This window comes from Xyrauchen texanus, chromosome 27 (assembly GCF_025860055.1).
Source record: "Xyrauchen texanus isolate HMW12.3.18 chromosome 27, RBS_HiC_50CHRs, whole genome shotgun sequence".
NCBI classification, from domain to species: domain Eukaryota; kingdom Metazoa; phylum Chordata; class Actinopteri; order Cypriniformes; family Catostomidae; genus Xyrauchen; species Xyrauchen texanus.
Genome location: NC_068302.1, coordinates 38,873,149 through 38,900,799, shown reverse-complemented (window position 1 = coordinate 38,900,799; position 27,651 = coordinate 38,873,149). Strand labels below are relative to the sequence as shown.

General features: G+C 37.8%; 1 protein-coding gene across 1 annotated transcript in view; it reads left to right on the top strand.

Moving 5' to 3' along the window:
* The first annotated feature begins 23,224 nt into the window (after positions 1-23,224).
* The window catches only part of LOC127621328 (alpha-1A adrenergic receptor-like), a 35,171-nt gene continuing 30,744 nt past the window's right edge, over positions 23,225-27,651 (top strand). Inside the window, exon 1 of the mRNA XM_052094886.1 lies at positions 23,225-23,358. The gene's annotated coding sequence lies outside the window, so the exon portion shown is untranslated. The remainder of the gene's footprint in view (positions 23,359-27,651) is intronic.

The following is a 27,651-nucleotide window of genomic DNA, read 5'->3' as shown; positions in this document are numbered from 1 at the left end:
AGTGATCTTGTCTATCCACACAGGTATATTGACAAGATAAAATGGTGGGGGAGGTATATTGATGATATTCTTTTGATTTGGGGAGGTTCTTTTGATGAATTGTTACAATTTTATGAGTACTTGAATAATAATGATAGGAATATAAAATTGTGTATGGAACATTCCAAAACGACTATTAACTTCTTAGATCTAACTATTTCTATTGGTAAAGATGGGAAACTCCACACTACTGTATATCGCAAAACAACAGATAGGAACACCATGTTAAAAGCAGATAGTTTCCATCCAAATTGGCTAAAGAATAATATACCTTTTGGCCAGTTTCAACGTCTTAGACGGATTTGTGACACAGATAATGAATATGAAGTGCAAGCTAAAATTCTGTCCAGCCGATTTTTAGAAAGGGGCTATCATACAGAGATTATACAAAATGCTTATAAGAAAGCCCAGGCTATCTCTAGACTAGAGTTATTCCAGAAGAAGAAAAAACCATCCGCTTTACAAAATCAGGCCTATTTTGTGACAGAATATAGCTCCATGGCCAATTCCATAAAAAGAATTATACATTCAAATTGGAATCTTATTAAGAGTGATCCTGTTCTTAGAGAAGTATTTTCTGCATCTCCAAAAATAAGTTTTAAGAGGGCTCCAACTCTACGAGATAGGCTAGTATCTAGTCATCTTCCTGCCGAAAAACGGACCACCTGGCTTAACATACATTTAAAAGGAGTTTACAAATGTGGGTCTTGTAATCATTGTTCTAGTATGAAAGAGTGTAAAGAATTTTTTAATTTCAAGACAGATAAAAAGTATGACATAAAGACATTCATTAATTGCAATACCACTTTTGTGGTATATAGGTTATCATGCATATGTGGATGCTTTTATGTAGGCCGGACCAAGAGACGTCTTAAAGACAGAGTATCTGAGCATAAGAATGCCATTAGAAAAGCCAATTTAGATTACCCTATGGCAAAACACTTCCAAAACGTGCACAATAGTAACCCAGAAGGTCTAATGGTTGAGGGTTTAGAAACGATTAAAAAGAGTATTCGGGGTGGTGACCGATTAAAATGACTTCTACAGAGAGAAACTTTTTATATATATGAATTACAGGCCACAGTATATCCTGGTTTAAATGAAGAAATAGATTTCAGCCCTTTTCTGTGATTTTTTTTTATTTTTTATTTTTTTTATTTTTTTTATTTATTTATTTATTTTATTTTATTTTTTTTTGTTGTAACCACCTCCTAGTGGACCTTCTCTGTATGTGCAGGCTATTTGTCATCCAGGTGTTTCCAATTAGCATCTATAAAAGAGGAAATTGTTTGTTTGGAAAATATACCCTGAAGAAGGCTGTTTGTGCCGCTACGCGTGGGTTGTATCTTTTCCCCCACATGTTTTAATTATTTTTTCTATCATGATATAGCCAGTCCAATAAAGGCTTCTTTATTTTCCTAAGAAGAGTGCCTTGGATTTCCTTTTTCTACTTGACATTGAACTCTCGACCCCAAAGAGCACCTTCATATACTTTTTTGAACTCCTTGAGCACTCTGGACATTTTTATTTTTTTTTCTCTTTTCAATAAATATATATATATATTAGGGCTGTTGATTTAACACGTCAATTCAGTGCGATTAATTTGATAAAAAAATAACGCGTTAAAAAAAAATAACACAATTAATCGCAATGCCCCCTAATAAGGAAGATTCCTTTGAAATGCAAGCTTGCAGTACCACCTGTTTACTCCAGAGGGCAGTAAGTGAAACTTCAGCTGTGTGGCAATGTGCAGTTTATACAGTGAAGAAAACACTTCAGCAGCAGCAAGACACAAACATGCGTTACGTTATTGCGTGTTTGAATCCCAGGGTGTGCTGAGTGACTCCAGCCAGGTCTCCTAAGCAACCAAATCTGCCCGGTTGCTAGGGAAGGTAGAGTCACATGGGGTAACCTTCTCGTGGTCACTATAATGCAGTTCGTTCTCGTGGGGCACGTGGTGAGTTGGGAGGCTGCGGATTGAGGCGAGTCAGTATGCCACCACGATGACTTCAAACCGCATTGGGAATTGAGCTTTCAATATTGGGTGAAAAAGTGGAACCCAAAAAAACATATTTTTGAACTGTGGCATTAGGGCAACAAAATACACTGTACTGTTGCATTCCTGAGAATGTGAGCTTTCATTTGGTATCTAACTTTTCACATAAATATTTTTAAGTTTATCATCTCTATGAGGTGCTAATTTGCAATGCATATTTTTGAGGCCTTATTTTGTTATTTTATGTAACATAAATGCATAAGTGATGGTTATCTCGGAAAAATTCAGATTATAAGATTTCAAATTAGACCTCATATGCCTGATTTTTCTATACAGTGACTTTAACGTTTTAATCGTTAAAGTCCCCTTTGGACCAGCCGACAATTATATCATTATAAAGCATTTTTGTCATGATATTGAGGGACCATCTGGACAATATGCTCAGAAAGACGACAATTGCTCAATGATTAGTTTTAAAACAGATGCATTATACCATGGACCTAAAAAGTACAATTACGCCACACTTACGCCACTGATTGTCATTGCATTAGATAACAAAATATCAAACAACTGACAATTATTTTAAAGAAAACACTCATTTTAAATGATTCACAAAAAGAAGTCAAGATTTTAATTATATTACATATAATTACATAAATTATATGTATTTACAAAAATGTTGACACAAATATTTTTACATTTCGTGGTTGTCAAACACTAGTGGAAATCCACCTGGTTACTCTGTTAGGACACCTGTGTGAACTTGATGGGAACTGACTTCATTCATCCACTAAATATCACCAAGACACCAGCTGATAAAAAGTCATTGAGCAAAACTGGCTCAGAAAAGTGATTTTTATTATTTCTTTCTGACAAAAGCTACAGCAGCATTTGAACACAGATAATACTTGCTATCATATTTTGTTATGTGATGAAGTTTTTCAGACATTTTAAAGGGCACCTATTATGCCCCTTTCACAAGATGCCATTTAAATCTTTGGTGTCCCCAGAATGTGCCTGTGAAGTTTCAGCTCAAAATACCCTGAAGATCATTTATTATACCTTGTTGAAAAGCCAATTTTTGGGTGGGAATAAAATCGAGCCATTTTCTTGTGTGTGTCTTTAAATGCAAATGAGCTGGAGCTCCCCTTCCCATATCCAGAATAGGGCGGAGTTTTGACATCTCTGCTTCAGATAACTAGACATCATAAGCGCTGCGATGTTCAGCGCTATATGTTTAAACCGGAGTCAGACACTGATGAGGGAGAGACTCCGTCAGAAGTAACAACTTTGAGAATTAACCAGGAAGTTTCCGAATGGTTATTTTATAAATGTATTTATTTGTTGTAGAGGTTTTTCAGTAGTTTTGCAACAATGGATGAGCAACACACACAAACACACACAAATACTGTTACAACGCTCGCTATGTCCAACGGCAGTGTCCGTCAACATTCATGGCCTGTACAAAGTGATGTCACTTTGTACAGAATCTGCGAACGGCTTGTTCTGAGTCAGTGCTTATGATTAATGGGGATTAAAAAAAAGGACTGGGTGGATTTTTATCATTATAGGGTGGTTGTGTACACACACTGCCAACACACATTTATGTTCAAACACCATCTAAAAGTGAATTATGCATAATAGGTCCAATTTAAAGTGTGACTATAGTGTCCAGATCCTTTGTGGGGCCACTGTATATTTTCAGTGAGAGTTCAGGAGTGAGTGTTTATCTGTCCGCCCATCCATTCATTTATACTATATTGCCTTAGGACTGTAAACACACTGTGCCAAACTAATAATTATCTTTCCCAGCCTCTCTAGGTTATGGATTGTGTATTATTGTGTGTGTATTTGAGGACGTGAGTAAATGTGTGTGTATGTATCATTGTGCTCTGTAAGAAGACTTGAGCATTTGGCGTGTGGGTAAAAAGCAATAAAACAACAACAACCAAAGTTAATCTCATGGTGCACAACTTTTCAACCCTATTGAAAAATGTATGTTCTCCAAGCCGATAAACAGAAACTGTCTTCCGGCAGTTGGCACTCTCAGACTGATCTAACAGTGAATTCAGAAACAGTAGGTTGGCTTTTCATTAGCTAAAATCAATCTATCAAAATTAGAAACACTGCCCCCAGTGGCTAAAACGGTAAGTGTTGTTGGGCGTATGGGCATGAGAGAGTTCCATTTTTCAGGTTTAATGTCCACAGAGGGGCACCAAAAGTGTTGTGAAGTGAGATGTTTTCAGCTATACAGGATGTAATACAGTGAAGAGGAATGCATATTTTATACTGTATATTAAACTTTCTGTTTATCATGCGATTATAAACATACAGTGTTATTTATTAATAATTTGAGTATTTTTTATTATTATTACTTGGGAGGGATTTCTGGAAAATTAGTCCACAGCATGTTTGAACTATACTCCCAACCCTAACCTAAACCTAAACATTAGTGGAGTAAAAATGTGCAACCTCTAAATCGCGCTCGTCACTTATTATGCAAATGAGATTACTCCATGGCTTCAATGCATGATCTAATGCCTAGTCCAAAAACGCATCTTCTTCTGTTCACACAGAGACGGCGTTTTTGTCCACGAAAACTGAGCTTTTTGAAAACGCACTCCAAAGTGGATAAATTTGAAAACGCCATTTTCACGTTGTGAAAACGGAGGCTTTGGAAAACGATGAAGCATTTTTAGTCATGTGATCTATCCAACAAAACAGTCAAGATGGCGGCTTGTGTTAGAGCAGCGCCGTTGTGCCTGATACTCACTTAATGTCACTCTGTACAACCTTCACATTGCATTCCTTCAAAGGCGAAGAAATTGGGGCCAATCCGTAAACGTTAAAATACTCACTGTTTCGAAAGTATAGCTACAATACGTAAACAATATGTATGCAAACGTGATTTGAATGTGATAAAATTGCTAACTAATCTTTTCTGTTTAAAGTTATAGCCAATTTTACAACTTCAATGACGACGTAACACCACAAACCCTGTAATCCCGCAAAAAGGACGATTTAAACAACTTTACTGTTCAAATAATACTCAAGTTTTAACAGAAGAATTAATGTACGTGGTTTCATAAAATGATTAGCTTCATATTTCTTCCTTTAAGTCTGTGGGAAATATCCCACGGACTTACATTGAAGGAATGAATCTGAGTCATATCTAGAGACTTGGGTGGGCTCTTTTGACTTGGGCCAATAAACAGCCACCTAGCAACCAACCAGAACGCTCTAGCAACTACATACTATAGCAAAACCACTCACATCACTGCTCACACTTTCTTTAGAAAATGTAAAAGTCAGGTTTTCTGCAGTAATTGACAGCATTTAACCTGGAATATTCCAGCGAGTGTTATGGTTTTGAGTGGTGGAGATATATTTAGTCATAATCTCAGTGCATATTCGGTCCACATCAGCAGGGTTCCCACACCAATTTCTTTAATTGAATTGGTTGGTGGAGGAAATGCAAATACCTTCACTGAGGTTCCTCCAGAGGTAGTTAAAGACGGTTTAAGAAAGCATTAAAACCTGATTTCCTCTTCAGATTTGTGGAGGATGACATATTCTCCTCACATGACTGGTCTTGTGCTATCATACGGCTTTTCTAATGAGAAAGTGTCTAAGCTTGCTGTGTTATTTTTCGAGACGTTGTTGACATTCTCTGCTCTGATAGAAATTATTCGGTCTGTTGCCCTTTTTCCATCTAGCTTTTCCTTAAAATCATTTAGAATAATGTCACAAATAGAGGTGCATAACTTGGTAATTTCATTCATAATTTACGAGTTGTTTTGATATATGTTGCTCTACAGTAATAGCCTGATGGTTTTCTCTAAGTATTTATCATCATTAGGAGAGCATATTTTAAAAAGATTGGAAGGTCGACAATCTAGTACTTTGGTTATTTTATGTAAGAGAACTAAATGAATGCAAACATACACATACAAAACATTCCCACAGGGTTCTTAAGCATACGTCAAGGTACTGTAAGAGCTGTCCAAGGTTCAGTAATTAATTCTGAGTTTATTGTGAGACAAAGAAGACAGAGAAGGTTGCTGCAAATAATAAAAGCGAAGGAGGTGACTGGGTTGGAAACACGACTTCAGGCGAGCTGTTAGTGTACTGGATTAATATACTGTACTCTCTCTTCCACACACACAAAGATACTTCATCAAAGATACCTGTAGGAAAGAAAACTCACAAATGATATATCTCAATAGTTTCTCCCAGACAGCAATACTATTAAATGGAGAGACAACAGGGACTTTAAATGGAGGAGATTGTCTCACATGAAAAAATTCAATGGATTGCCATGAATAAAGCAGAACCACAAAATTGACAATGTTTTACTACAGTAATCATCGTTCAACTACCGTATTTGTAGTAAAACCATAGTAACTACAAAATTTACCATGTTTTTCTACAGTAATCATCGTTCAACTACCGTATTTGTAGTAAAACCATAGTAACCACAAAATTGACCATGTTTTACTACAGTAATCATCGTCAACTACTTTATTTGTAGTAAAACCATAGTAACCACAAAATTGACCATGTTTTACTACAGTAATCATCCTACTTTATTGTAGTAAACCATAGTGACCATGTTTTACTACAGTAATCATCGTCAACTACTATATTTGTAGTAAAACCATAGTAATCACAAAATTGACCATGTTTCGTTCAACTACTTTATTTGTAGTAAAACCATAGTAATCACAAAATTGACCATGTTTTACTACAGTAATCATCGTTCAACTACTTTATTTGTAGTAAAACCATAGTAACCACAAAATTGACCATGTTTTACTACAGTAATCATCGTTCAACTACTTTATTTGTAGTAAAACCATAGTAATCACAAAATTGACCATGTTTCGTTCAACTACCGCATTTGTAGTAAAACCATAGTAATCACAAAATTGACCATGTTTCGTTCAACTACCGCATTTGTAGTAAAACCATAGTAATCACAAAATTGACCATGTTTCGTTCAACTACCGCATTTGTAGTAAAACCATAGTAACCACAAAATTGACCATGTTTTACTACTGTAATCATCGTCAACTACTTTATTTGTAGTAAAACCATAGTAACCACAAAATTGACCATGTTTTACTACAGTAATCATCGTCAACTACTTTATTTGTAGTAAAACCATAGTAACCACAAAATTGACCATGTTTTACTACAGTAATCATCGTCAACTACTTTATTTGTAGTAAAACCATAGTAACCACAAAATTGACCATGTTTTACTACAGTAATCATCGTTCAACTACTTTATTTGTAGTAAAACCATAGTAATCACAAAACTGACCATGTTTTACTACAGTAATCATCGTTCAACTACTTTATTTGTAGTAAAACCATAGTAATCACAAAATTGACAATGTTTCGTTCAACTACCGCATTTATAGTAAAACCATAGTAACCACAAAATTGACCATGTTTCGTTCAACTACCGCATTTGTAGTAAAACCATAGTAACCACAAAATTGACTATGTTTTACTACAGTAATCATCGTCAACTACTTTATTTGTAGTAAAACCATAGTAACTACAAAATTGACCATGTTTTACTACAGTAATCATCGTTCAACTACTGTATTTGTAGTAAAACCATAGTAATCACAAAATTGACCATGTTTTACTACAGTAACTACAATACCATGTACTACAGTAATACTCAACTACTTTATTTGTAGTAAAACCATAGTATCCACAAAATTGACTATGTTTCGTTCAACTACCGCATTTATAGTAAAACCATAGTAACTACAAAATTGACCATGTTTTACTACAGTAATCATCGTCAACTACTTTATTTGTAGTAAAACCATAGTAATCACAAAATTGACAATGTTTTACTACAGTAATCATCGTCAACTACCGTATTTGTAGTAAAACCATAGTAACCACAAAATTGACCATGTTTTACTACAGTAATCATCGTCAACTACCGTATTTGTAGTAAAACCATAGTAACCACAAAATTGACAATGTTTTACTACAGTAATCATCGTCAACTACCGTATTTGTTGTAAAACCATAGTAACCACAAAATTGACAATGTTTTACTACAGTAATCATCGTCAATTACCGTATTTGTAGTAAAACCATAGTAACCACAAAATTGACAATGTTTTACTACAGTAATCATCGTCAACTACCGTATTTGTAGTAAAACCATAGTATCCACAAAATTGACTATGTTTCGTTCAACTACCGCATTTATAGTAAAACCATAGTAACTACAAAATTGACCATGTTTTACTACAGTAATCATCGTCAACTACTTTATTTGTAGTAAAACCATAGTAACCACAAAATTGACAATGTTTTACTACAGTAATCATCGTCAACTACCGTATTTGTAGTAAAACCATAGTAACCACAAAATTGACCATATTTTACTACAGTAATAATCGTTCAACTACCGTATTTGTAGTAAAACCATAGTAACCACAAAATTGACCATATTTTACTACAGTAATAATCGTTCAACTACCATATTTATAGTAAAACCATAGTAACCACAGAATTTACCATATTTTACTACAGTAATAATCGTTCAACTACCGTATTTGTAGTAAAACCATAGTAACCACAAAATTGACCATATTTTACTACAGTAATAATCGTTCAACTACCGTATTTGTAGTAAAACCATAGTAACCACAAAATTTACCATATTTTACTACAGTAATAATCGTTCAACTGCCGTATTTGTAGTAAAACCGTAGTAACCACAAAATTTACCATGTTTTACTACAGTAATAATCGTTCAACTACCGTATTTGTAGTAAAACCATAGTAACCACAAAATTGACCATGTTTTATTACAGTAATAATCGTTCAACTACCATATTTGTAGTAAAACCATAGTAACCACAAAATTGACCATATTTTACTACAGAAATCATCGTTCAACTACGGTATTTGTAGTAAAACAATAGTAACCACAAAATGTACCATGTTTTACTACAGTAATCATAGTTCAACTAACGTAATTGTAATAAAACCATGTATTAATTCACAAAAACCTAAACTAAACAAAAAAATAATCATGGTTACTACAGTTTTACTATAGTTATACCATAGCTGATTTTGTGGTATATGTACAATGATTTTAAAATACGGTTCCTACCAAATTCCACAGTACTACAGTAAGTGTTAGTTTCCATAAGGGATGCATAAAGCTATTGTGAGGGAACTCTTGTTAAATGTGAGAAAAAAAGAATAAAAAACTATTGCTTGTTAAAAAAAGACTGATGCTGAAAACTAGGCGAACATCTCCTGATCTCTGTCTAATAAACCTTTAGAAAAGAAAATGTGTTAAGTTCTTAACTTATTTATTATTGTATGTAAATATTATATTCATAAATGAAGATTGTGGTCAAAGAAGGTACCAGTCAGTTTAAGTTTTATCAGTATCTTGAAGCATTGAAGAGTGTGAGAGACACCAAGGCTATAAAGACTCTGGACTGCTGTAGGGCCTTACATTTTTATCCATATTGGAGACTTCAACTTTTGTTGGTTTTTAACTAATGTCTAAGATCCTTTATTTTAATACCCCTTTGTATATTGTGTTACTTCTGCGAACTTGTTCATTTTCTCTATTATTGTCTATGTTTTCCTGCATTTGTTATGTGACTTGTGATAAATAAAGCATATAAAACCGAGATCTCATTATCGCAAACTATACTCCGATTTCCCAAGAAACCAAATTGTCAGAGAACTCAATATGAACTCAAATATTTTTAATCAAAGACCAATTACAGTATCTGAGCTACATATCCACATAGATTTATAGTTTTAAACATAAACTTATTTATGTCAATGGTAAAGACACAACTTTATCATTTCTGTACCACTAGCGTCACCAAACAAAATTGTGACGATAACATCTTCAAACAGATAATCCCACCCCAAACTCATGTCACTGGTTGAACCAGATGTTGGCATGTCAGGCAGTTCCAAAAACATTGCAAGATTTGATAGCATCACACTCTATTAACACGGTTTAAATGGCTTACTTATAGATATCTCTTGTCCAGTACATACTTCCCCTTTAATGAGTTTTAGGAGATACTGTACATCTGAAACAAAGTTGATTCCTAAATAACCCATAAATGGGAACACCATTATCTCTCTTGAGCTCTGAAAGAGCAACCTCTTAGAAAATAAAAAAAACATTTTCTTATTCAGTCCATTCTCCTTAACTGTAACATAATCTTTTGGAGACAGCAGTGATTCATCTTCTTTTATTTTAGTTAGTATGCACCTTATTATTTTTATGCCTGGATGCATCTTTATACAGTATGTGTTGCCTAACCACCTGTCAGATTGTATTTAATGTGTGTGTGTGTGTGTGTGTGTGTGTGTGTGTGTGTGTGGTATATCAGTTTACACAGCTGTGTCTTTGAACTTTCTCTCTTCAGTTCGCTACCCTGCAGTTCAGACAGAGAAGGCCACATGGTTTTATCAAAGCACAGTATGTGGGACCATGAACGCCTCTCACTGTCATTTACTGGGTTCACTCTCATTATTTTGAATAAGTCTCATATTTTGAGAAATCAACTTTTTACATATTACAAAGTTCATTGGACAATGAAAACTAACTTTCAGAACTTAAAACTTCTTCCCCAGTCAAAAAAGAGCATTTATTGAAACTAAGCAGCAAAAACGACCCGTTCTGATCTTTCACAACTTTCTGACACCAAATGAATGCATTTGAACACATGAACGGCAATATTTTTACAGGTCAACGACACCTGTTGGGTGACCAAAAACTTGACCTGTCCAGTCATGTTGAGGTAATGAGTACAAAATGGGTAAAAAACTAACCCTTAAAAGGGCAAAAACATAAAGATACCTCAGAAAATGTAATTTAGTGCCATTTCCCAACACACTAGGGCCCAAATAATACATTTCCGTGTTTCTTCAAAATATTTGTTTTTATATTCCAATTTTACAGCTTGTGGAAATCATGAAAGTAACATTGAAAAGATAGGAACTGTTGCCCCGAGGTCAACAAACCACTCAAAAATACTACCATGATTATCTTAGACAAAGAATGTGAGTTCATGTCAGAGTTTACTGTATTTACAAAGTCATATGAGCTCACATGACCAATATTTATTCATATACTAAATGTATTTCAATATTTACTTTGTTATTCACAAATTATGACAAAATCACTCTTTGCTCCTCTCCGTAGCCTCTCAAATGACTATATCCTCCAGGATACAAAAAAGAAAAGAAAAAAAAGATAATTATTATTTGTGTGATTTTTGTGACAACTATCCCTTGTATCCCTTATTGGAGTACAAATGGGGCTGAGGACAATTAGCTTTTATTAGCAAAATTAAAGATAGAAAAATATATTTATTTTTATTGAATACCTCAATAAAAAAAGAGGTATTGCTCCAAGTGAAGGAGTTCAAGTACCTCGGCCGGAGAATCGGGGCAGCGGGGGCGGTATTGCACTCGCTCTATCGCACCGTTGTCACGAAAAGAGAGCTGAGCTGGAAGGCAAAGCTCTCGATCTACCGGTCAATTTTTGTTCCTACCCTCACCTATGGTCATAAAGGCTGGGTCATGACCGAAAGAACTAGGTCGCGAGTACAAGCGGCCGAAATGGGTTTCCTCAGAAGGGTGGCTGGCTTCTCCCTTAGAGATAGGGTGAGGAGCTCAGTCATCCGTGAGGAGCTCGGAGTAGAGCCGCTGCTCCTTTGCGTCAAAAAGAGCCAGTTGAGGTGGTTTGGGCATCTGGTAAGGATGCCCCCTGGGCGCTTCCCTAGGTAGGTTTTTCAGGCACGTCCAGCTGGGAGGAGGCCTCGGGGAAGACCCAGGATTAGGTGGAGAGATCTCCACACTGGCCTGGGAGCCTCGGTCCCCAGTCAGAGCTGGTTAAAGTGGCTCGGGATAGGGAAGTTTGGGGCACCCTGCTGGAGAAGCTGCCCCCGTGACCCGACTTTGGATAAGTGGTTGAAGATGGATGGATGGATGGATGGATTTTATTGAATATTGATGGAGCAACATAATTAGTGTGAAACAATATAATAACAGAAGGATGTTTTGATTAATATTCAGTTTTTTAGTACAGTACAGTTGGGAAAAAAGGCTCCTAGAGGGTTATAGGGATATCTTGTAGATATAGAGACAATAGTTATAGTGCAACATTTCTCAACTAATGCAAATCATTTTGAGACAGCAAGATGCTTTTATGAGTAACAAATAAAGATAATGCTTCCTCAAAAGAACAACTTCAGAAAAGGGTGCACAATATCAATTGAGTTAATTTCAAACACATTTGGCATTTTATGAAATCTCAAGTATTCTGCAAACAAATCAATCTCCATTGTTATTGGATCAGTCAGTGTGAGCCCACTTTGAACAGTTTAATACATCTATTTCCCCCCTTTAAAAAACAATATATTTTATGCATTTTATGCAACCCTGCAACAGGTGATTTTTTTTAACACAAATACCATCCTTTCTCTTATTGGACAGTCTTTTGATTTAATGATTTTGAACAAGGTAAAGAAGTATTTTTTTCTCTACATCCATTTCAGGGATTTTCATTAGTTACACAAATTTGCAACATTTTAAATAATATAAAAAATTAGATTGAATTGCCTCAAAATCAACCTTTAGACATCACATGCAATGAGTGACAAACAGCTGTTTAGGAAAGTAAATGGTAAACGTTCTGCACTTATATAGCGCCTTTTTAACCTTAACGGTATTCAAAGCACTTTACACTGTGACTCATTCACCCATTCACACACCAATGACGGCAGGGCCACCATGTAAGGTGCTAGCCTGCCATTGGGAGCAACGTGGGGTTCAGTGTCTTGCCCAAGGACACTTCGGCATGTGGAGTCATGTGGGCCAGGAATCGAACCACCAACCCTTCGATTAGTGGCCGACCCACTATACCACCTGAGCCACAGCCGCCCCTGTTGTGGTAGTTTTGTTGCTATTTAGTGTTCTGGGAGAAAATCAAATCAAAGGAGCATTTGACCCCAAGTGTCCTTTAACCCTGTTGTACCCTATAATGTGGCCTGATTTGCATTTAAAGGGAAAGTTCACCCAAAAATGAAAATCCTATCATAATTTACTCAATATCATATTGTTCTATGTCATTATGACTTTCTTTGTCTTTCTGTGGACACAAAAGGAGGTGTTAAATTTTGTTGCATTTATTTCCCATTTAATGAAAGTAAATGGTGACTGAGGCTAACGTTCTGCCTAACATCACCTTTTATGTTTCACAGAAGACAGAAAGTCATATAGGTTTGAAGTTTGGAATAACGTGTGTGAGTAAATGATGACAGACTTTCATTTTTGGGTGAACTGTCGCTTTAATGCAACAAGGTGGTTTTGCCAGATAAATGTGTGTTTTGTCAAACCTGACTGTTAAAAAGAGTTCATTTGTGCCTAGACCTCAAAGCTAAAATGTTTTGTCTGCATGTTTGGTACCGCAAAAAAATCTGCTCACCAGCATTTACATGAGGCCTCAATGACATGGCATGCTTTTCCATTCATTGATTTTTAACAGAGAAATGTCCCCTGAAATTGATGTTAATTTTTTCGGAAACCTTTGAAGGATCTGCCTTTGTCTGCTCTAGAGAGAAGTCACCTCAACCTCAGATAATTGCTCATATGACATACAGCTCAGGAGAGGAGATTTTCAAAGACAAGGTGAATGTGTACGCATCCACGTACACACACACACACACACACACACACTCAACGTCTCTTTCTTGTTGTTCTTTCAGCTTGCGCATATATTGTTCATCTCAAAATAAAGGTACTCCAAAATACCAGGGTGAAAACCTTGCTGCTGGGGATGTATCTCAATTACTCTTGCTTCGTAAACTTCTGGTATTCTTTAGGGCATCGTTAACTAAATACAGGGATGGATAGGTCTTTTGAAAGAGTAACCCTCAGAGTTCAGAGTGGTAGCAGAGATTCATTTCTCTGCCATAGATAAAGTAAAGGTCCTCTCACAGCTCATCCTAGTGATCCATGCTATTTTCTCTTGTATTGGAGAAAATGCCAAAACCTTTCCAATTCTTTAGTATGTCAATGAAGGATTTTAAAGTGATAGTTCACCCATAAATGAACTCTGTTATCATTCTCATCCTTGTGTCATTCCAAATCACATATGAATTCAACTTTCTTCTGTGAACACAAAAGGAGAAATGTTTGTGCATATACATTAATCGAGCCTAATCTCATGAAAATTACGAGACTGTTGTGGTGATATTTTTGCAAAATTATATTACAGACAGATACCTACAGACAGACATACTGATATACGATAGATAGATGGATGGGTGGATGAATGGATGGATATACATACAGTAGATGGATGGATGGATGGATAGACAGACATACTGTACAGTTGATGGATGGATGGATGGATGGATGGATGGGTGGATGGATGGATGGATGGATAGACAGACATACATACATACATACATACAGTAGATGGATGGATGGATGGATGGATGGATAGATAGATGGATAGATGGATGATGGATGGATAGACAGACATACAGACATACTGTACAGTTGATGGATGGATGGATGAATGGATTGATATACATACAGTAGATGGATGGATAGATATACATACAGTGGATAGATAGATAGATAGATAGATAGATAGATAGATAGATAGATAGATAGATAGATAGATAGATAGATAGATAGATAGATAGACCTACATACAGACACACTGTACAGTTGATGGATGGATATACATACAGTGGATGGATGGATGGATGGATGGATAGATAGATAGATAGATAGATAGATAGATAGATAGATAGATAGATAGATAGATAGATAGATAGATAGATAGATAGATAGATAGATAGATGGATGGATGGATAGATGGATGGACAGACATACAGACATACTGTACAGTTGATGGATGGATGGATGAATGGATTGATATACATACAGTAGATGGATGGATAGATATACATACAGTGGATAGATAGATAGATAGATAGATAGATAGATAGATAGATAGATAGATAGATAGATAGATAGATAGATAGATAGATAGATAGATAGATAGATAGATAGATAGATGGATGGATGGATAGATGGATGGACAGACATACAGACATACTGTACAGTTGATGGATGGATGGATAGATATACATACATACAGTAGATAGATGGATGGATAGGTGGATAGACAGTTGGATGGATGGATAGACAGACAGATACATACATACATACATACTGACATACAGTAGATAGATAGATAGATAGATAGATAGATAGATAGATAGATAGATAGATAGACAGACATACAGTTGACAGACAGACAGACAGATACATACAGTAGATAGATAGAAACAAGCATGAATCCTATCAACAGCATCAAAACACCGGGTAGCCCTGCAATTTTCATGATTCCCCATGAATGCCCCCTTTTTCCCCTGCAGCGAGCACACATCCACAGGAAAAATACTATATGAATTGTCGGATGCTGTGCGGCCTGGAGATGGCAAATATAGTTTGACAGATGATTCTGCTGACGGATGACAGATATTCCCAATTCATCTGCAATACATCGTTTTAGCAGCTTTGCTTTGGATCGTTTGTGAGTCACTCTTAGGGAGTTAAAAGTCCTCAGGACGACTTCTATGCTGTCGTGGGGTTAGCAGCTACTTTTAGCATTAAAATACTTCATGAATTAATCTTAGATGAAACATTTACAAGTCCTAAAATTAGGAGTGACACGTACCTCATTTTTTAAAGTTGCTCCTAAATTTTGATTTTTTGTGAATACGGGCCAAGGTTGGCATCTTCAGACTTGGTGAAACAAGATGGATCATGCAACATTTAATGTCAAGATTTGAATTCTATGAACTAGTTAGATTGTATTTTATTTTTAACTTTTGTGCATGAATGTGACTGGTCACTATTTGCTATCATTGAATGTAAAATAACAGCTTGAACTTTCTTCAAAATGTCTCCTTTTGTGTTCCGAGGAATAAATTAATAGTAAATTACAGATTTTTTACTTTGTGTGAACTAAACCTTTAATATTCTCTCCAAACTCAATATAAAACCATATTTCTTTCTTGGCTGGTGGTATGTGCTCTCATGTTCAAAATCATGACCCATGACATTTGTTTATTCAAATAACTCGGCACTGAAACGGTATGTTTCCTTCTTGCCATCTTTCACTCGACTGTGGAATGAATCAAGCACTGCTGTTGATGGATATACACATGGATTGGGATGTGGGAGGTTTGGTGGGGTTGGTGGGGGGCATCGATTGCACAACGACCCCAGACTGCAATCATTTCTTTAAGATGCACACCCCCTTCCTCCAATATCCAAAGCTATTTCTGAGCAGCAATTTAGGAGATAAACACAACGTAAGAGTTGTCATGGTGATTTAGACTTGGAAGGTGGAGATAAGACGATGCCTTCCTGAGGCAGAGGAGGATACCGAGAAAAACAATGCGGAAGAAACGTGTGTGTGTGTGTGTGTGTGTGTGTGTGTGTGTGTGTGTGTGTGTGTGTGTGTGTGTTTGAAAGAGTAAACAGGTATTCCTACTATGCAGAATATTTTCATGTCTTAATATATTGGATAAAATATATTAAATTACAATTTTTAAAGATGGAAATCATATTAGTTAGATTGTATTTTAAACCACAATATTGCAATTAAGTGAACATAGAGGTTCATTTTAAATAATTTCACTACTTTGGTTTGAGTGAGTTACTATTTTTGCAATGTCGCCAGGTTCAATGTATTTACTTCTGACATGTAGAATTGGCAATTTATAAAAAATAATTCCAGGTTTTTCCTTCATGTCTTTACTTTCTCTAATCAAAAATTTTGATCAAATTGCTGTTTTGGAAATATTGTTTAAAATAGTAATCAATTTATTGTTATTTCCAATATCACAATCCTGTTAGTATTTTGCAATATCCCTTTAAAATAAAGTAAATAAATACAATTATTTATTTATTTATTACAAAATAAACGAACAAAAAATCCCTCCCTAATATCCCAAGCCAGTTCCTTGATGACATCATTCTCTGAAAGTGACATCCTTTTTGTGGGAAAACAACAGCAAAAACATCAGAAAGTATATATTAAATATGCATAAATTTGATAAATGAACTGATGTTTTGTCGAATTAGTAGGTTTGAGTCATTCTAAAACATTCCATCATGTTTGAGAATTACAGAAGTCTGGATGATCTCAAAATGCCAAAAGATGGTTGAAAAGGAGTCGCGTGGCACCACGTGGGGGTCGGACGTGTAAATGGCGAGCTCTGCGCAATTTGCTAGTTTTAAATTATTTTTATGTCATATATCGGTGAAATTCAATACACCCTGCTACATAACTGTTCTATAATGTCAACATGGTAAAGAATTGAAAACCCTCGAGCTTTGGAGACATTAAAAGACACTTACGTGCTCAAGCTGATACCCCAGAAAGGCCCACTGACCAAGGACTCGGTTTGGACAGTGCGGCAGGAGAAATCCAGTGGCAACTGGCGAGCACATCTGTGATGCTGATGAAGGTTGTTGCTGACCTGGAAGGTCTTGTTGTAATACGTTGATCGATTACGGCAATGTAGGGGAAATTCTCTGAGTTGGTTACAATATTGTCAGAAGTCGAGTGGCGGATTGATCGGCTAGCGACCAAGATACTGTAGACTTGGAAAACATTTTGAAAGACCTTGAGAATCGTGACCTGTCAAACAACATCCGAATTGTTGGAATTCCTGAGTATAAAGAAGGCTGAGATATGATGAAATTCCTGGATGAGCTCTTCCCGAGTCTGCTCGACATAACAGGCCATAAGCTAGAAATCGAGTGAGCTCGCAGGGTCCCGGCTCTGAGATCGGCTGAGGGAGACAGGTCCTGATCAATTCTGGCCAAATTTCTTTTGATTCCTTGGAAGAATCACAACATTTTCTTGTTCCCGGACTTTGCGAATTCTACAAGAGAGAAACATGATCAATTCAAGGAATGCAAGAAACTCTTACATCAACAGAAGGTCGCTTTTGCACTGATTTCTCCGGCCAAGCTGAGAATAGATATTAAGGATGGCTGCAAAGTATTTACATGTCCCCAGCAAGTATTGTCTTTCATAGGAATGGGGTGAGTAAGACATTTGGTGTTTCTTATGTGGCCCATGTCTGATTGAACAATCATTTGTCTGTCCTAGAAAACTGAACGCCTTTTTTTATGTGTTGGTTCCACTAGAGGCTGGAGCTTGTTTTGTAGAGGAACACACCTTCGATACAGTTGTGTGAATTAATCTACATGTTCATTGTGTTTATTCTGCATATTGGCTGGAGTTTGTTTTACAGAGTATTTTCTGTTTTGTAATTATGCCTCACAAAATTTGTACAGAAGCACCGGACTTGAGCAATCCAATGGCAAATTTGTCGCTGAGACTCTCGAAGGCGTACATGGAGTGTTTGAGTTTAGAGGGATGGACGCTGGTTGGCGCTGTCCTGTGTGGGGTTAATGCTCAAATTTTTATTTTTTCTGTTTGTTTGGTTCTGGGGGAACCACAATCTATTTTTGTCTAATATGTCAAAATGTAAAATGTTAATATGAGTGGACTGTCACTCTCCACGTGGAATGTAAATGGCTTGGGACACCCCATAAAAAGAAGGAAGATTATTTATTTTCTTAAGTTTAAGAAATATGATAAAGTGTTTCTTCAAGAAACGCATCTTTCCCCACAGGAAGCTGAAACATTTGGGAAGATATGGGGTGGGCATGTTTTATTTAGTGCTGGCTCAAGTAAGAGCAGGGGAGTCATTACATTGATAAGTAAACATCTACCATTCAAATGTCTCAAACAAAGTAAAGATAAATTAGGAAGTGTCATTATTGTTTTAGCTGACATTCAGGGGCAAAGGTTGAAAAAAAACAAATTCATATAGTTGGTGCTTTAATGTATCCCTTTTGCAAAATCCTGATTTCCAACAAATGTTAAAGGCTAAATATGTTTATATGGAGACCAACCGGTCTCCTCTGTGAGGCACTTAAGCACTTAAGGATGTTCTTAGGGGTTGGATCATACATTATGCCTCATTCATCAAAAAATCCAAAGCACGAGATCTCGTGGAGTTGGAAGGGAATATTAAAAGTGCAGAGGCTGAGCTGAAGCGCAGAATGTCATCTGATGGCCTCAGAGAATTGACCTGATTGAAATAAAGATATAATACTATTTTGTCGTAAAAAGTGGAGTTTTGGTTATTCAGGGCAAGACAGTCATACTTTGAGTCGGGGGACAAAGCAGGACAATTTTTGGCTAGATATATAAAGCATACAGAGTCTTTTTCTACTATTCCCTCAGTGAAATCTGCTGGTGGTGAAATATTTACTATTGATATTAATAATGCTTTCAAAGAGTTCTATCTTGATCTTTACAGTTTCATGTCTTTGTCTACTGATGAAGATATTAGAAACTTTGTAGAACCTCTAGAACTCTCTGAATTGATGACTGAGCCAAAAAATTATCTTGATTCTGAGATAACCTTGGAGGAGCTTGATGAGGTAATTAAGGCACAGCAAGCAAGGCACCGGGGCCAGATGGCTTTGCTGCTGAATTTTGTATATCTTATGCTACAGAACCAGCTCCACTTTTGTTATAAGTTTATACAAAGCTTCCTCCAACCATCAAATCAAATCACCTCTCAAAGCATTTGCTGATGATGGGGGTAAGAGCAACAGGATGCCAGTCATTTAAGCAAGTGATTTTTGATTGCTTTGGTACAGGGACAATGGTGGATGTTTTGAAGCATGTGGGGACTACAGACAAGGAGAGGGAAAGGTTGAAAATGTCGTTACGCTTTACACGTTACGCTAATCATTGTAAACCTCGATGTCGTCATCAGAGGCGGACTGGAACATCTCCCAGTCCGCGTGATCAAAACAGTCTTGTAGCATAGAGTCTGATTGGTCCGACCAGCACTGGATCATTATGAGGGTGGGTGCTTCCTGTTTCAGTTTCTGCCTGTAAGTGGGCAGCAGCAGAAAGGAAGAGTGGTCTAATTTGCCAAATGGTGGGCGGGGGAGGGATTTGTAGCCTTCCCGGAGAGGAGAATAGCAATGGTCCAAAACCTGGTCCCCTCGTGTTTAGACGCTGATGTGTTGGTGGTATTTTGGTGTGATTGTTTTCAAATTGGCTTTGTTAAAGTCCCCGGTAACAATGAACGTGGCCTCAGGGTGCGCAGCTTCCTGCTCACTTATACTCCCATACAGTTCCTTGAGTGCCCGGTCTGTGTCGGCTTGTGGGGGGATGTACACAGCTGTGATGATGACCACTGTGAATTCCCTCGGTAGCCAGAATGATCGACACAGAAGCACGAGATATTCCAGATCAGGAGAGCAGAAAGACATGAAACAAGCCCGGATCAGTCTGATTCTTAAAAAGTTTAAGTGAGTGTAAGAGTTACCATCCAATTTCCCAAATCCAGCTAGATGATAAAATATTGTCAAAATTTTGGCTAATCAATTAGGTAAAGTTCTGACATCTCTTATACAGATAGATCAGGTGGGGTTTATTCTTGGGCCGCGGCTCTTCTGATAACATTAGGATTTTAATCAATATCATGTGGTCAGTGGCAAATGATCAGACTCCGGTCGCTGCCATCTCACTTGATGCCGAAAAGGCATTTTATATGGTAGAATGGGATAATCTTTTTAAGATTTTGGAAATGTATGGGTTTGGCAGTATTGGATGGATTAAGTTACTTTATAGATACCCTGTAGCAGCGGCACAAACAAATTGATTAATTTTAGATCATTTTTTTCTCTGAATAGGGCTGGATTATTTTCCAGGGGTGATGGCGGGAGGTATGGTAACCTTCTGCTTTACGCAGATGATATGTTATTATTCGCCTATGACCCTACTAGATCTATGCCTTGTCTCCACAGAATTATTAATAATTTTTCTGGTGGCCTAAACAGAGCATTAAGTATTTGGTTATTTTATTCCCAGCAAATTTGTCTGATTTATTTAGAGTTAAATTTGCTGCTTTCATAAAAATGTTTTCGAGCGATTTGGGCAGGTGGGCTTCATTACATTTATCGATGATTTGGAAGGTTAATGTTATGAAAATTAACTGTATTCCAATATTCAACTACCTGCTACAGTCACTCCTTATAGATCCTCCTCTCTTATTTCAAACAATTTGAGATCATAGCAAAGTCTTTCATTTGGAATGGTAAGTGTCCCAGATTACATTTCAGTAAACTGCATAGGCCGATTGACAAAGGTGGGCTAGGCCAACCCAAGATTTTGTTTTATTATTATGCGTTTGATCTCAGACATTTCGCTCATTTGTCGCTTCCACCTGAAAGAGCCCCTCCGTGGTTTTGTATTGAACAGGAAGTTCTTGCCCTATTTTGCCATTCCAAAACCTTTCTATCAATCTAACCAGAGAAATTAAATTACACCCTGTTATCTCACATTTGCACTCGGTATGGACAAAAGTATCCAGAGTGTTTAATTCGGATATTTATCTAAACGTTGCCTCGAAATGCTACTAAAAACAAAAAGGAGTTTTCTTCCAGGATAACCTTGTACGTGGCTTGATTCATGCATCCTTCACAAAGACGAATCTACCCAATTACAGACTTTGCTGAAGCACCACTAGATCATCACCGATACTCCACCTGGTCGTCTAATGGTTAGACAGAGACCAGGAGAAGCCTTCAAGCCACAGTGTCTCGCACCCACTGTGAAATTTGGTGGAGTATCGGTGATGATCTAGTGGTGCTTCAGCAAAGCTGGAATCATGTAGATTCGTCTTTGTGAATGATGCATGAATCAAGCCACATACAAGGTTATACTGGAAGTAAACTTGCTTCCTTCTACTCTGACAATGTTCCCCAACCCGGAGGATAGTTTTTTTCCCAGCAGGACAATGCTCCATGCCACACAGTCAGGTCAATCAAGGTGTGGATGGAGAAGCACCGGAAAAGCACATAAAAGTAATCCATATGACTCTAGTTGTTAAATCCTTGTTGTACAAGTGTCGTTGAGTTACCATAAATTTCCACTTTCACAATCTTCTTCTTTTGCCGATTCATATTGTTCCTGCATGTCGCCACCTACTGGGCAGGGAGGAGATTTTATCATAAAAAAGGGCTTCAATATTGATTGTTTCTGACCCACAACTATTCACTTCTGGAGTAATTAACTGAATGGATTAATATGCTTTTTGGAGCTTTAAAATTTTGGTCACCATTCACACGCATTGTAGTATGCACATACAGAGCTGAGATATTCTTCTAAAAATCTTCGTTTGTGTTCAGCAGAAGAAATAAAGTCACACACATCTGGGATAGCACGAGGGGGAGTAAATGGTGGTGTTGTAGTGGTCTAAGCACATAACTGGTAATCTGGTAATCAGATGGACGCTGGTTCGAGCCCCACAGCCACCACCATTGTGTCCTTGAGCAAGGCACTTAACTCCAGGTTGCTCCAGGGGGATTGTCCCTGTAATAAGGGCTCTGTAAGTCGCTTTGGATAAAAGCGTCTGCCAAATGCATAAATGTAAATGATGAGATAATTTTAAGATTTTTGTGCGAACTATCCCTTTAAGTTAGTAGTAGCTCTCTTTTGTTAATTCCCAACACCGATGCGGGGGCTCGGCTCGTCGGGGCGCGCGACATAACGGGATTAGCCGCTGTTTTAATAGATATACTTTTTTTAATTATTTATTTTTTTTTTAAGTTTTCTTATTTGCGTTTTTAGTGACGTATATACAAAAACAGACTTTCAAAAATCATCCCACCCTATGAGATATTACCTGGAGTCAAAAGTAACTCCCCTCTATAAATAACCACTACACTCCAACTCACCTGTGTCTACCTTCACATATTCTCACTCACATCTCTAGACGTTGGAAGCTATTTTAACCCTCTTTCGCGTCACCAGCTGATTCACTGCTCTTTTAAAGGTGATGTGAACCCATCTCTAGCCAACTGCCACGTCCACAATCCACATGCCCAGCGCGCAGCACCAAAGTTTGTGCGTAAAGGAGGCGGCGCGGCGCGGGGAGCCGTGACTCATTTCACAGTCACCCTCACCCTCCTCAGAGAAATACTAATGTCCCGAGGTGCGTTCCGCGCATAGGTGTGTGTGTCTCAACACAGATCTGCACTTGACTCACTGAACTTCACCACTGCCGTCTCCAGCGGTGACAAGAGAAGACGGAACATTCGCGCAAGGATGAACCACAAACACGTCGGGATTCGGGTTTTACCTTCATTAACACGCAACTGAGGTGAGTGGTGATGCAATAATACAATTAATAGAATATATTTAGCATAAATCACAATGCAAATAGTTTTTCCTTGAACAAACTTATTGTGATGTAAAAGATGCGTGCATTAAATATATATTGCATGGCATTGCACAGTCCACAGGTTGCTTCAGATGATGTGGAATATGAACATATCTAATAACTTTAGATATGATGTCGAATTCAGAAGGTTATGATCCTCTTTAAAAAGGATGTTTGACGTTAGTGCTCATGCATATATTCCGAGGATGTTTGGTGCATACTAATGTAGTGCATTGATTATCTGTGTGTTCCAGAGATTACTGCTTCTTTCCCCAGTTGTCAATATGATTTATGCATAATGGGCATCCTGAAAGGTTACTGTTGTCGTATATTGAGTTAACCCAAAATAGTTTAATTGAAAAACAGAATTTCTCCAGGTTCTCAGTCTGCAGTGCAAACTGTTGAATCAATATGAACTCTGTGATCTATGACATGCATAATATCCTGAAAAGGACACAGACCATTTAAAAAAAATGTAAATTAGTTTCTAATTGGTATTTTATAATGCATTAATTGGCATTGTTTACGCATACTGTATAATGGTTGAATATCAGTGCGTTAGATTATATAACACAGTGTAAATTTACACAGTGGGGTCCAAAAAGTCAAAAGAAAAAAAAAATTCTAATTGAATACAAAATGCTCCAATATAAGTTTTATCATCAGCATAACAATTTGAGTGAAAAGTGACACATTTGAAAATGTCTCAGTATCTGGTAATGGATCCCTATTAATGTCAACATGCACTTGAGCTGGCATGAAGTCCACATATTTGTGCAAAACATGATGAACCATGTTGAATGTTCCAAAGAGCATTTGGCGTGCAGTGTCAGCAAATAAATATGACCCTTTGTCAGTTACAAATAGTGTAGAATTTAGTCAAATATAGGCTACTACTTTTACAATCAGATTCCAAGTCTATAATCACCTTGTTGTTTGGGAGGTTACCTGACATTTTCACGGTTTCTGCAATCTTTGTATTCCTCCTCGCTCACATGCCAAAGAGGAAAGAATAATGTGTGATGAAGAGTCGCTCAGCGTGCCCTCTCTTCTGTTCTTGAAGAGTGAATGTTCTAGAAAGCCACAGACCTGAGCTTTTAATCAGGAGAGATATGCCGCTGTCTGCGTGACCTCTTCATTATGTGTTGCGGTCTCAACGCTTTCATGATACATAAACAGACTATTCAGTATTTTGTGCCATTTCTCTGTATGAGTGGCCAGTGATGGAATTTTCGGATATTATTTCATCACACAAACCTGCGTTTTATCTGCATTCCAGATGCCATAAGTATTTATATTAAGCCATTGTCATTCTTTTCTCAGAAAACGTGCCTTATTTCAATATAAAGCAAGCTTATTATAGAGTTTGCAACCTTTGTAAAGCAATCAAAAAACATTTGTTTTTGAAGAGTTGCTTATGTACAGTTTCCAAACTGGTCTCAGAATCTCGATACTATAGTACATTTTTTTTTTTAAAACAATTTGTACGTAGCTTGTTGCAAGTATCGTGGCAGTTTCCTGGTTAATGAACTCTAGAGGCGCTATGTGGAGCGGAGGGGGGGGCGGGGCCGAGCTGGAATGTCGCACGCCCGGTCCCCAATCGGCCTGATGGGGCGCGCGAGGGATAAAGGCGGCCGGTGACGATGGTTCGAGAGAGAAAGAATTACGGGCATGTCCGCATGTGCGTGTTTTGGTTTAAGTTTTCATTAAATTATTATTTATATTGACAAGCCGGTTCTCGCCTCCTCCTTGTCCATCTTAACCCCCTAACATTGGCCAACACACATGACGGACATGCCCATTATTCTCTCTCTCTCGAACCATCGTCACCGGCCGCCTTTGTCCCTCGCGCGCCCCATCAGGCCAATTGGGTACCGGGCGTGCGACATTCCAGCTCGGCCCCGCCCCCCTCCGCTCCACACGCTACAACAACAACAACAACGACTTTTATTCACTTTCAGACAAATCACGTTAAAATGTAAAACTGCTGATTATCAGTTCATAAACACTTACTTTTACATTACATTTATGCATTTGGCAGACACTTTTATCCAAAGCGACTTACAGTGCAATTATTACAGGGACAATCCCCCCAGAGCAACCTGGAGTTAAGGGCCTTACTCAAGGACACAATGGTGGTGGCCGTGGGGTTAGAACCTGCGACCTTCTGATTAACAGCCCTGTGCTTTAGCCACTACGCCGCCACCACCACACCCCTGGTGGTGACTAATTTTAACGTTTGCTTTACACAATCAACTATATTTACAAGCTTGTTTGAGCACAATTAAATTACGCTCAACTGATCGAGCGTTGCATTTGCGATTAAAAAAAAGTCCTGAAGAGCACGCAAGTCGACACGTGAGCCGAACGTGCCATAGTGTCACAAAATGACGTGGTTGTAATCTCACATTTGCTTTTTTTGACACTATCACTTAGGTTCAGTTTTGAGGTTTAGGGTAGGGAGGTCGGTTTTGTTGATTTAAAACTCAAAAGTGCTTTAACCTTAAATGCATCTGTTTGTGAGGACATTTAACTCTCTTTTAGTGCCATACAGTGGATATTTTAGCTCAGAACTAATGTGGTATGTCTAATGAACCACGTAATATCATTTTGCAAAAATGTCGCCACAGCTACGTCATTTCCAGAGATCAGCCTGACATTTACGATCAGGGGTGCGTTTCTCGTACAATGACGTAACTAACTGTGTAACCATCATAGTATGATGCATCGTTGTAGAAATGAACTAGCTAGTCAAGAACGTTTTTGCAAAACCGTAGTGACTGTGTCGCACATCCATCGTTCGAACCACGTTGTTTGAGCTGTATTCTGCAAATATTAAATTATATTAGCCAGTGCTCGACTGGGAAGAGAAATCGGCCCGGGATTTTACATGGCAACTTGCCCAACTGTTGAGCGTGGGGGTGGGGTGGGGGTTTGAGCCAAAAGTCGCTGTCCTTTTCTGCATATCGCGGCACCATTTTGTGGTCCGTTCTGCATGATGCGCCGGCTCATTTTTGCTTATCGTGACCATTCAGCACGTTTCGTGGCCAACCCACCGGCACGCTCGGTTCGCCCAATGGCCAGTCCGCCCCCCGATCAGCCCCAAAGTGCGTCGGCCCACCGGGAAAATGCCCGGTATGCCAGATTACCAGTCCAGCCCTGAAAATAGCTAATTTACACATACAGCAGAAAGCCGTTTAATGCAAGAATGCTGATGAATACATGAAAGCGGCATGCACTTTGTAATGCGACAGATGCATTGTGCTGCAATAGATGGGTTTCCCTCTATATTACACTTCGGTGTTCCCCTGACCCACTTGAGCATATGCAAATGCACACTCTTCAAATGCATATTAACGCCACACTTATGCGTTCACATAAAAGCTGTGTTCTCCGACAGAAATCGTGTGCTATAAAGTGCCAAACAACATATATTTTCTTAGATGCATGTAAATGTGGCCAATGACTTGACAGCATTAAATCGATGTCAAATGATGTCTATGTATTTTGGACGTAATAATGCCGTCTGATTTGCTTGTTTCCTTCAATGAATTGCATTCTAAAATGATGGTGAATTCCCACCTGTATGTTAGGAAACCTCCACTAATATTAGACTTTCTGTCAGTGGTGATGCCTAAACATTTACCTCTCTTTATGTAAAAGAAGGCAACCGTATCCATTAATTTCACAGGGGGCTTTGGAGATTACACAGAGAGCACCGAAGCTCTGGTTGTTGCTTGCCACTGCGGGGTTGTGATAAGTACTACGCAAAGAAGACCAATAATTGTGATTTAATCTCAGTCAGAGTGAGTCTGGCCTGCAGGCCACAGAGAGACCGGCGAGCTGAAACTGAACTTATCGACTGTCTCTGTGATGAGTGAGAATGCAGAATCACCCGCAGGCCACCATGACTTCCTGACAATCTCTTTGTGAATAACAGACTCCTCTCAAGTCCTTTTAAGGAATAGATCACCCAAAAATAATGTCATCATTTATTCACCTAAATGTCGTTCCATACCCGTATGCTGTAATTTTTGGGGGGAACAGGAACAGGGAAATTCACAGACATACGCAGCTTTTTCCCATACAATAACAGTCCAGAATGGCCACTTTTGGAAAGCACCAAAAAGACAAAAACACACCATATAACCTAAGACTCGTAGTGAAGGATTAATTGACAGCTGCTGTCAGACTCTATGTTATTATTATTCCTCACACGGTCGCAAGACGACA